At 41.1% G+C, this 12,993-nt stretch overlaps 1 long non-coding RNA gene across 1 annotated transcript; it reads left to right on the forward strand.

The window, feature by feature from the left end:
* Window positions 1-2,767: 2,767 nt before the first annotated feature.
* LOC118967884 (uncharacterized) lies at window positions 2,768-4,932 on the forward strand. Its single transcript, XR_005055198.2, has 3 exons — window positions 2,768-2,968; window positions 3,373-3,511; window positions 4,797-4,932. It is a non-coding gene; the product is annotated as an uncharacterized lncRNA (long non-coding RNA).
* Window positions 4,933-12,993: the final 8,061 nt, after the last annotated feature.

Here is a 12,993-nt window from a genome sequence, read left to right on the forward strand (position 1 = left end):
CACTCCAACCAGCTGTACTGTGAACCTCTCAAGGAGACTGGATCTTAGTCACTCCGTATTCCCTGTGGTATCTGTCGTGCACATAGTAGGTACACAACACATGTTTATTGCAGGAATGGGTAGCTGTTTAGATTGGTGGCTGCCTGTTCTCTGCAGAGATAAGACACAGCCATCAGATGAAATATTTGAATGAGGCCCCAAATGCTTGCTAGCATGTTAGTGCCAAGCCACCTTTGCTATGGCAGATGGCTGTGTGCATCCATTCAGACTAATTGTAGTAGGCAAAATTTGCTATCTCAAATACATTCATAGGCTTATTGTTTTTTAAAGTCCTAATCCAATATTTCTCCAGTCCTATATCTCTTGGCTCCTACCACCGGCTACCTTGCCTCAACCAAGTATATTTCTGTTGCAAGTGCAGCTGGGAATGACTGGGAGGGCCTGGAAAACAGAGAACTGCTCCTGAGCTCAGGAGCCTGGGGATGGAACGAGGGATGCCACTCTGGCAGGACCTTCCCTCCTCACCACTTGCCAGGTTTCATTTTGCAGACAGGTGAGCACTCTAAGGCAGGGAAGATAGTCATTTGCAACCCAGAGCCTGCCTCCTGGTAGCTCATGAGCCCAAAGGAGAAGAGCAATTTGCCTCCACCTTTGATCTGGGAAATTCTGAGGGAAGTCTCTTGTTGGCCCGGCCTATGTTTGGTGCCCACCATTTGGGCCAATTCCTTCATTATCAGTCAACAATTATTAGGAATAAAATGACACCGCACGTAGTCTCTGAAGCTTGTAATCAGTGGAGAAGGCAAACAAATCAGTGGGCCTGCCAGTGCAGGATTGCAGTGTGGCAGGTACTTGAAAGCTAAATGGTGCTATGAGAGTGCTCAGGAGGATTTGACCTTGGAGGACAGAGTGAGCCTCCCTAAGTAAATGATGTGTGAGCTAAGAACAAAAGAGTAAGTAACTTAAGAGCTCTGGCCAGGGCATTTGGGGTGGAAGGAGCAGAATGCACAAAGCAGTAGTTAATACCAGGGCCTGCAGCTCTGGGAAGGCCCCAGCTGCTATTATGAAAATACCCTGCAGGGAGCAGGGCCTGGGAGACAGGAGAAAGGGGGAGGGAGCAATCTATGGTGAGCCTTGTGGGCCATATTAAGGAGTTTTGTCTTTATCCTAAGGCCATGGGAAGCCAGGATATAAATGACAGATGGGTAGGGTGACAAAATTGTATTTGACCTCTGGAAGAATGACTCCAGCTGCAGTAGACTAGGGGGAGGCGGCCCAGATGGATCTGAGAACATCAGTTAGCAGGCTATACACTTGTTCAGGAGTGAAATGGGATTGGGTCTACAGGAGAGATGGACAGGAAGGAACTCTAGGAGGTACAATTGGCAGGCCTTGACCTCTTGGATGTGGCAGGTGAGGGAAAGGTTAGTGCCTCCAGCTTTCTAGCTTAGTATCAAAAGGGTGCTGGACTGGCTTTGTTGGATTGTAATCTCACCCCTGTAAAGAGGATCAGCATTATTGTTTTGTCAAGCCTACTAGATTTACCTGGAGCACAGGAGAAATTTCCTGAAGGAAAGGGGATGCTGTCACCAGGAAAAGAACAATGGGAAAACTGGTTGAACAGATCACAGCTCTAGCTACCGCAGCCCACTGCAGAGAAAGCATGGAGAGGTCAGTCTCTGGCCTCCATGAGGTACTGACAGTAAGTGCCACATGTATATTCACCACTGATCACTATTCCGCATATGCCATCAGGCCAGATGCCAGGGAACACAGTCCTGCTGCTTCTGGAGGCCGCTGGTGAGGTTTCTGATGGTCAAGGTCACTGTCATAGGCACACACCTGCAGGGGGCACTGTTACTCTTCTCACTAGTCCCTTTGGTTCCAGTTTAAATCAGAGCTTAAAAGGGCAAAGGGATTAATTCCAACCGTTTCAGCCAAACTGGGAAGGGGCTGGAGGTAAAGTCGTGGTGCACGGGAACATTTAGTCCTGGGTTTGCATAAACACCTACAATGACACACACACTCACACATTCTTTGGCATTTTTTAAATCTTTCCCTATCATGTCATGGAGGCACAGATCTTAAGAAGAAGAAAATGCTCTTTGTTTATCTTAGGTATTTCTTTCAGTAGTACCTGGAGGCCATTGACAAATATGTTAGAATTTATAAACCAAAATGATAAGCCAGTGAGGAAGTTAACATATCAAGAACTGGTCTTTCAAGGTCCCCTAAGGTACTCAGCAAAACCGGTTATATTAATGCCAAAGTAAAAGAAGCCAAATTGCCCAGGATGTTTGTCTAAGCAAATAATAGTGTCCCTTCGTGTATCCAGTGACAGATGTGGCTTGGCCAGGGTTTGCTAAATGTCCTTGTAAAGGGACAGTGTTGGCTGCAGGCTTTATCATGGAAAGGATGGGCACAAAGTCAAAAACTACCTCTAGCATGTTAGTTATTTTGTTTTTCTTTTTTTAAGTATCGTTTTTAAAAATGAATCGGAAGTAGTTCAAGCAGTCACGAAGGAAACCCAAGCTTAAGAAAAGAAGAGAGAGATTGTGCCAAAAAATGACAACAAACAGGAAAGTCCCGGGGATTTGTCACAAGGGTGTTAAATAGTAAATGGAGCTGGCTGTGGTCTTCTCTCAACTGGTGGGAATACTGGGCTGAAAGTATTAAGTAAACTGACGGCATTTCCAAGTTGGTGGCTTCTGTACTTCCTCTGAGACAGGCCCCTGGGCTCCACACAGTGTCCGGGTTGGCAGCCATTTCCAAGGAGGCTGTGTCTTGACTTGTGGTAGTTCTGCTGAGGAATAATAACTACTGTGTAGGGAAAGCTCGCTCTGAGCCAGGTGCTCCAAGAGCTTTGTGTAGGTTATTTCCACATCTTACCACAACCTGTGAGGTAGCTTCATACAAAGGCATTGAGGCCTAGTAAGGAGATGTAACTGAACTGAAAGCCCTACAGCTGGTAAGTGATGGAGATGGGATTTGAACCGGGAGAGCAGGGAGGGGTGTCTGTTTCTAGAGTCTGCCTACTGAGCAGCTGTGCTAACCTGTGCCTTCCATAGTTTCCATTCTGTCGTGCTGTTCCTTGAATTCTGGCCCTTGCAGAGGTAGAGTGTGTGGCCACGATGCTAACAGTCTGTATGAAAGGCAGGTTTTATTCATTTGTGCTTCAAGTCCTGGCTAACCATCCACCTGCTGTCCACATATGGGTGATTGGTAGCTGTGCCCAGTGTTGGCTACTACTGACAAATTTCTAGCATTTTAAGATGTTACAGAAGACGGCCAGAGGGGCAGAGACTCCTGTAACCTACCCAGTATCCGTCATACCCTTTCTTCCTTAGATACAGAATGCTAATTTTATTCCAGGAGGCAATGAGCCCAATTGAAGACTAGATTTCCCTGCCTCCCTTGCACACAGCCAAGTGACTAACTTCTAAACAATGAAATGTTAGCAGAATTGTTGCAAGTGTCTTCTGGAATTAAAGGAAGCTGACTAAACAGGGAGGTGAGTCCTTTTGCCTCCTTTCTCCTTCCTAATGCCTTAGATGAAGCTGTGACAGCTGACACTCCAACAGCTGGCTTGGATATTAAGGTCATTTACTCTGCAGGTGGACAGTGCTTCTCAAACTTTCATGTGCATATGAACCACCTAGGGATTTTGTTTAGAATGCAAACTCTGATTCAGTAGGTCTTGGGTATATTTCCTAGTACTTTTCACTGAGGGAGTTTAGGTGCAGTAACCCTCTTATTATTTACAAGCATACCTGATACCCAGACACTGGTTTGTAAATGCTATTTTCCACAAGAAGAAACTAGGGCTCCTTGGAAAAATGGCTAAATTTAAGTCTAGAGTAGGAAAAATATAAGAAAAGCCTGAAATATCTTATGCATAACAGTAAGAAAGTGCGAAAAAAAGGGGGGGGAACTTGTCAAAAAGACTCAGAAGCCAGTTTGAATGAACTCCACTAGTCATTTCATGAACAATTTGAGCACAATAATTAATAATGACAGTAAAAGGTTATAACCCAATGAGTAAAAGAAACCATGAATCCATATACATCAATCAACCAATCAGTCAATGGCATGTTTGAGGAGGACCTGGATATTTATATACAGGCATACCTCAGAGATACTGCAGGTTTGATTCCAGACCACCTCAATAAAGCAAAAATCACAATAAAACAAGTCAAATCAATTTTTTGGTTTCCCAGTGCATATAAAGTTTATGTTTCTACTATAGTCTATTGAGTATATAATAGTCTATTAAGTGTCTAAAAAAACAATGTCCATACCCTAATTAAAAAATAACTTGTTGCTAAAAAATGCTAACCATCATCTGAGCTTTCATCAATTTGTAATCTTTTCGATAGTAATGGGTCTTGCCTTGATGTTGATGGCTGCTATCAAGGTGGCGGTGGCAATTTCTTTAACACGACAATGAAGTTGGCCACATTGATTGACTTTTTCCTTTCATGAATGGCCTTTCTGTAGCATGTGATGCTGTTTGATAGCATTTTTGCCCACAGAATTTCTTTCAAAATTAGAGTTAGCCCTCAAACCCTGCTGCTGCTTATCAATTAGGTTTATGTAATATTCTAAATCCCTTGTTGTCCTTTGAACCATCTTCACGGTATCCTTGCTAGTACTGGATTCCATTTCAAGAAACCACTTTCTTTGCTCATCCATAAGAAGCAACTCATCCATTCAAATTTTATTGTGAGATCACAGCAATTCAGCCACATCTTCAGGCTCTACTTCTAATGCTAGTTTTCTTGATCTTTCCACCACAGCTGCAGTTGTTCTTCCACCGAAGTCTTGAACCCCTCAAAGTCATCCATGAGGGTTGGAATCAATTTCTTCCAAACTCCTGTTAATGTCAATATTTTGGCCTCTTCCCATAGATCATGAATGTTCTTAATGGCATCTAAAATGGTGATTCCTTTCTGGAAGGTTTTTGAACATTTTGTCCAGGTCCATCAGAGGAGTCATTATCTATGGCATCTACAGACTTACAAGTATATTTCTTAAATAAGACTGGAAATTCAAAATTACTCATGGATCCATGGTCTGCAGAATGTATGTGTTAGGAGACATGAAAACAACATTAATCTCTTTGTACATCTTCAGAGTTCTGGGGAGGTGCAAGGAGAGTGAGAGTGATGGGGGGAATGGCAGGGGTGGAAGCAGTCAGAACATACACATTTATTATTAAGTTAGCCATTTTATATGGGTGCAGTTTGTGGGCTCCCCCAAACCAAAGCAGTAACCTCAGGAAGCACAGATCACAGATCACCATAAAAAGTACAATACTAATAATGAGGAAGTTTTGGATACGAGAATAATTAACCAAATGTGACACAGGCACAGAAAGTGAGCAATTGCTGTTGGGAAAATGGTGCCAATATTTGCTCAGTGAAGGGTTGCCACAAACCGTTAATTTGTTAAGCATGCCATATCTGTGAAGCACAATAAAGTGAAAAGCAATAAAATGAGATGTGTCTGTAGTTTCAAAAATACCTCCCTACAAAATATTTATTAATTACAAAAGGAAAATAGCAACTTTACAGTGTCAGATACTGCCTTAAGTCAAGTGTTCAAAAGAACATAAGAAATGAGATAAATTGAAATTATGGATCACCTGACATGATGTAGTAAGATGAAAGCAGCATCAATTGTGTGACATTCCACCAACATATATATAATCTCCGTGTTATAGTAAGGAAGTGTTAGACAAACCCAAGCTGAGGGATGTTCTACAGCATAACTTGTCTAATGTTCACAAGTGTCCAGGTCACGAAAGTCAAGAACAGACTGAAAATTTGCTTCAAACTGAAGGAGAAAAAAAGGAATGACAACTAAATCTAACACATGCCTTAAACTAGAGCCTTTTGCTATAAAGGACATTATGGAAACAGCTGGAGAAACTCAGATGTGGTGTAAGGACTAGATGATAGTAATACATCAGTGACTGGATGGTGGTATTATGGTTAGGTAGGAAAATGTCCTTGTGTATAGGAAATAAACACTAACGGGTTAGGGTGAGGGCCATCAGGACAGCAACTTACTCTCAAATAGCTTATAAGAATAAAGACAGATTTTGATTTACAGAATACAGCAATGTTTAAGGAACATTTTTTGTACTATCTTTTCAACAGTTCTATAACTTTATGATTGTCCTGACGTAAAAAATTAAATTTGATTTTCAGCTGTATAGCAGGACATTTTGATTCACACTCCATCTCAGGGCATACTTCAGTTTGAAGACTTGGACATGGACATGGTTGCCTTGATTTAGCCATGTCAAACATCTCTTGTTAGAAAATGTAAAAATGATTCTTTTAGAATGTAATAGACGTCTCTAAGTTTTACTTCATAACTCCCCATCCCCAACCCCCACCCATATATACACACATCCAGTTATGAAGGACTTTTACTTTCTGCTTTATTCTGAATTAGTTTTTAAGAGAACTATGGTTTTTAAAATAAATGAAGGACAAAACAAAGATACTTTTTAAAAAACATGCCATGGGCAAAATGGGTGAAGGGGGTTCAAAGGTATAAACCTCCAGTTATAAAATAAATGTCGAGGAGGTGGAGCCAATATGGCAACGTGGGTAGAGCAGCAGAAATCTCCTCCCAAAACCACATTAATCTATGAAAATATAAAAAAGACAACTCTTCCTAAAATAGAGACCAGAGGACACAGGACAACATCCAGACCACATCTACACCTGTGAGAACCCAGCACCTCGCGAAGGGGGTAAGATACAAGCCCCAGCTGGGCGGGACCCGAGTGCCCCTAACTGCAGCTCCCAGTGGGTGGAGAGGAGTCAGCAGGGAGAGAGCCCAGGACTGCTGAACACCCAGTCCCAGGATTCCAGACCAGAGCACAGACACACTGCATCCGTGGGGTCCTGGATACTACAGAAACAGGGCGGCAGGACCGGTGAGTGGGTGCCTGAGGCTGACGCTGGAGAACAAAGAAACAGGAGCGTTTTTGGTTTTTTTTTGGCAAGTGCTTTTTGGAAGCCTTAAAGGGACAGGAACCCCAATACTAGGGAAACAGGGCAGCAAGGTTGGTGAGCAGGTGCCTGAGACCAACGCCTGAGGACAAAGAAAATTGCGCATTTTACCTTTTTTTTAAAAAAATTATTTATTTAATTTTTTTTTTGTTTGTTGTTGCTGTTGTTTTGGTTTGGAGAGTGCTTTTTGGAAGTCTTAAAGGAGCACGGCAGGACACTTAGTCCAGAGGGTGGGAATCTGGGGATCTCTGGGCACTCTAAGCCCCTGGGCAGCAGGGAGCACGGAGGCCCCTTATGGAGATAAATAGCCTCCCCGCAGCTCCCCCTCCAATGGGGCTCCACCATTTTGGAGCAGCAGCCCGAGCCAGGTCACGCTCACAGCAACAGTGGAGATAAACTCCATAGCAGCCGGGCAGGAAGCAGAAGTCCTGTCTGCACACAGCTGCCCAGCACAAGCCACTAGAGGTCACTATTCTCCTGGGAGAGGAAGGCCACAAACCAACAAGAAGGAAAGCTCTTCCAGCCATCACTCGTACCAGCTCTGCAAACTATCTCTATCACCATGAAAAGGCAAAACTACAGGCAAACAAAGATCACAGAGTCAACACCTGAGAAGGAGAGAGACCTAACCATTCTTCCTGAAAAAGAATTCAAAATAAAAATCATGAACATGCTGATGGAGATGCAGAGAAAAATGCAAGAGCAATGGGATGAAGTCCGGAGGGAGATCACAGATGTCAGGAAGGAGATCACAGAAGTGAAACAAACCCTGGAAGGATTTATAAGCAGAATAGATAAGATGCAAGAGGCCATTGAAGGAATAGAAACCAGAGAACAGGAATGTATAGAAGCCGACATAGAGAGAGATAAAAGGATCTCCAGGAATGAAACTATACTAAGAGAACTATGTGACCAATCCAAAAGGAATAATATCCATATTATAGGGGTACCAAAAGAAGAAGTGAGAGGAAAAGGGATAGAAAGTCTCTTTGAAGAAATAATTGGTGAAAACTTCCCCAAACTGGGGGAGGAAATAATCACACAGACCACGAAAATACACAGAACCCCCAAAAGAAAGGATCGAAGGAGGACAACACCAAGACACATAATAATTAAAATGGCAAGAATCAAGGACAAGGAAAGAGTTTTAAAGGCAGCTAGAGAGAAAAAGGTCACCTATAAAGGAAAACCCATCAGGCTAACATTAGACTTCTCAACAGAAACCCTACAGGCCAGAAGAGAATGGCATGACTTATTTAATGCAATGAGACAGAAGGGACTTGAACCAAGGATACTGTATCCAGCACGACTATCATTTAAATATGATGGCAGGATTAAACAATTCCCAGACAAGCAAAAGCTGAGGGAATTTGCTTCCCACAAACCACCTCTACAGGGCGTCTTACAGGGACTGCTCTAGATGGGAGCACTCCTAAAAAGAGCACAGAACAAAACACACAACATATGAAGAATGGAGGAGGAGGAATAAGAAGGGAGAGAAGAAAAGAACCTCCAGACAGTGTATATAACAGCTCAATAAGTGAGCTAAGTTAGGCAGTAAGATATGAAAGAGGCTAACCTTGAACCTTTGGTAACCACGAATCTAAAGCCTGCAATGGCAATAAGTACATATCTCTCAATAGTCACCCTAAATGGAAATGGACTTAATGCACCAATCAAAAGACACAGAATAATAGAGTGGATAAAAAGCAAGACCCATCTATATGCTGTTTACAAGAAACTCACCTCAAACCCAAAGAAATGCACAGACTATAAGTCAAGGGATGGAGAAACATATTTCAGGCAAACAACAGTGAGAAGAAAGCAGGGGTTGCAGTACTAATATCAGACAAAATAGACTTCAAAACAAAGAAAGTAACAAGAGATAAAGAAGGACACTACATAATGATAAAGGGCTCAGTCCAACAAGAGGATATAACCATTCTAAATATATATGCACCCAACTCAGGAGCACCAGCATATGTGAAACAAATACTAACAGAACTAAAGAGGGAAATAGACTGCAATGCATTCATTATAGGAGACTTCAACACACCACTCACCCCAAAGGATAGATCCACCGGAAAGAAGATAAGCAAGGACACCCAGGCACTGAACAACACATTAGAACAGATGGACCTAATAGACATCTATAGAACTCTACATCCAAAAGCAACAGGATATACATTCTTCTTAAGTGCACACAGAACATTCTCCAGAATAGACCACATACTAGCTCAGAAAAAGTGCCTCAGTAAATTCCAAAATATTGAAATTCTACCAACCAATTTTTCAGACCACAAAGGTATAAAACTAGAAATAACATCTACAAAGAAAACAAAAAGGCTCACAAACACATGGAGGCTTAACAACATGCTTCTAAATAATCAATGGATCAATGAACAAATCGAAATAGAGATCAAGGAATATATAGAAACAAATGACAACAACAACACAAAGCCCCAACTTCTGTGGGACGCAGCAAAAGCAGTCTTAAGAGGAAAGTATATAGCAATCCAGGCACACTTGAAGAAGGAAGAACAATCCCAAATGAATAGTCTAACATCACAATTATCAAAACTGGAAAAAGAAGAACAAATGAGGCCTAAAGTCAGCAGAAGGAGGGACATAATAAAGATCAGAGAAGAAATAAACAAAATTGAGAAGAATAAAACAATAGCAAAAATCAATGAAACCAAAAGCTGGTTCTTTGAGAAAATAAACAAAATAGATAAGCCTCTAGCCAAACTTATTAAGAGAAAAAGAGAATCAACACAAATCAACAGCATCAGAAATGAGAACGGAATAATCACGACAGACTCCACAGAAATACAAAGAATTATTAAAGACTACTATGAAAACCTATATGCCAACAAGCTGGAAAACCTAGAAGAAATGGACAACTTCCTAGAAAAATACAACCTCCCAAGACTGACCAAGGAAGAAATACAAAAGTTAAACAAACCAATTATGAGCAAAGAAATTGAAACGGTAATCAAAAAACTACCCAAGAACAAAACCCCGGGGCCGGACAGATTTACCTCGAAATTTTATCAGACACACAGAGAAGACATAATACCCATTCTCCTTAAAGTGTTCCAGAAAATAGAAGAGGAGGGAATACTCCCAAACTCATTCTATGAAGCCAACATCACCCTAATACCAAAACCAGGCAAAGACCCCACCAAAAAAGAAAATTACAGACCAATATCCCTGATGAATGTAGATGCAAAAATACTCAATAAAATATTAGCAAACAGAATTCAACAGTATATCAAAAGGATCATACACCATGACCAAGTGGGATTCATCCCAGGGATGCAAGGATGGTATAACATTCGAAAATCCATCAACATCATCCACCACATCAACAAAAAGAAAGACAAAAACCACATGATCATCTCCATAGATGCTGAAAAAGCATTTGACAAAATTCAACATCCATTCATGATAAAAACTCTCAGCAAAATGGGAACAGAGGGCAAGTACCTCAACATAATAAAGGCCATATATGATAAACCCACAGCCAACATTATACTGAACAGCGAGAAGCTGAAAGCATTTCCGCTAAGATCAGGAACTAGACAGGGATGCCCACTCTCCCCACTGTTATTTAACATAGTACTGGAGATCCTAGCCACGGCAATCAGACAAAACAAAGAAATACAAGGAATCCAGATTGGTAAAGAAGAAGTTAAACTGTCACTATTTGCAGATGATATGATATTGTACATAAAAAACCCTAAAGACTCCACTCCAAAACTACTAGAACTGATATCGGAATACAGCAAAGTTGCAGGATACAAAATTAACCACAGAAATCTGTAGCTTTCCTATACACTAATAATGAACCAATAGAAAGAGAAATCAGGAAAACAATTCCATTCACAATTGCATCAAAAAGAATAAAATACCTATGAATAAACCTAACCAAAGAAGTGAAAGACCTATACTCTGAAAACTACAAGTCACTCTTAAGAGAAATTAAAGGGGACACTAACAAATGGAAACTCATCCCATGCTCATGGCTAGGAAGAATTAATATATGTCAAAATGGCCATCCTGCCCAAAGCAATATACAGATTTGATGCAATCCCTCTCAAATTACCAGCAACATTCTTCAATGAACTGGAGCAAATAATTCAAAAATTCATATGGAAACACCAAAGACACTGAATAGCCAAAGCAATCCTGAAAAAGAAGAATAAAGTAGGGGGGATCTCACTCCCCAACTTCAAGCTCTACTACAAAGCCATAGTAATCAAGACAGTTTGGTACTGGCACAAGAACAGAGCCACAGACCAGTGGAACAGATTAGAGACTCCAGAAATTAACCCAAACATATATGGTCAATTAACATATGATAAAGGAGCCATGGACATACAATGGCGAAATGACAGTCTCTTCAACAGATGGTGCTGGCAAAACTGGACAGCTACATGTAGGAGAAGGAAAATGGATCATTGTCTAACCCCATACACAAAAGTAAACTCAAAGTGGATCAAAGACCTGAATGTAAGTCATGAAACCATAAAACTCTTAGAAAAAAACATAGGCAAAAACCTTTTAGACATAAACATGAGTGACCTCTTCTTGAACATATCTCCCCGGGCAAGGAAAACAACAGCAAAAATGAACAAGTGGGACAATATTAAGCTGAAAAGATTCTGTACAGCCAAAGACACCATCAATAGAACAAAAAGAAACCCTACAGTGTGGGAGAATATATTTGTAAATGACATATCCGATAAAGGCTTGACGTCCAAAATATATAAAGAGCTCACACACCTCAACAAACAAAAAAACAAATAATCTAATTAAAATATGGGCAGAGGAACTGAACAGTTCTCCAAAAAAGAAATACAGTTGGCCAACAGACACATGAAAAGATGCTCCACATTGCTAATTATCAGAGAAATGCAAAGTAAAACTACAATGAGGTATCACCTCACACCAGTAAGGATGGCTGCCATCCAATAGACAAACAACAACAAATATTGGCAAGGCTGTGGAGAAAGGGGAACCCTCCTACACTGCTGATGGGAATGTAAATTAGTTCAGCCATTGTGGAACGTAGTATGGAGGTTCATCAAAATGCTCAAAACAGACCTACCATTTGACCCAGGAATTCCACTCCTAGGAATTTACCCTAAGAACGCAGCAACCAAGTTTGAGAAAGACAGATGCACCCCTATGTTTATCGCAGCACTATTTACAATAGCCAAGAATTGGAAGCAACCTAAATGTCCATCGGTAGATGAATGGATAAAGACATGGTACATATACACAATGGAATACTACTCAGCCATAAGAAGAGGGAAAATACTACCATTTGCAGCAACATGGATGGAGCTGGAGGGTATTATGCTCAGTGAAATAAACCAAGCAGAGAAAGAGAAATACCAAATGATTTCACTCATCTGTGGAGTATAAGAACAAAGGAAAAACTGAAGGAACAAAACAGCAGCAGAATTACAGAACCCAAAAATGGACTAACAGGTACCAAAGGGAAAGGGACTGGGGAGGATGGGTGGGTAGGGAGGGATAAGGGGGGGGAAGAAGAAAGGGGGTATTAAGATTAGCATGCATAGGGGTGGAGGGAGAAAGGGGAGGGCTGTACAACACAGAGAAGACAAGTAGTGATTCCACAACATTTTGCTATGCTGATGGACAGTGACTGTAAAGTGGTTTATAGGGGGGACCTGGTATAGGGGAGAGCCTAGTAAATATAATATTCTTCATGTAAGTGTAGATTAAAGATTAAAAAAAGAGAAAAGAAAAGGGGGATTATTTGACAGGATAAAACTAACTGTAAATCAACGATTAATGCATGCTCTAAATATCCTTAATTTTGATCAAAGGGTGTCAGATGATTAGGTATGGAGGTACACTTTTCTGATAATATGCCTTTCTCTTAAAAAAAAAAAAAAGCAGTTCCTGTGTGGTGACCTCCAATGAGTTCTAC

This window comes from Manis javanica, chromosome 2 (assembly GCF_040802235.1).
Source record: "Manis javanica isolate MJ-LG chromosome 2, MJ_LKY, whole genome shotgun sequence".
Lineage (NCBI taxonomy): Eukaryota > Metazoa > Chordata > Mammalia > Pholidota > Manidae > Manis > Manis javanica.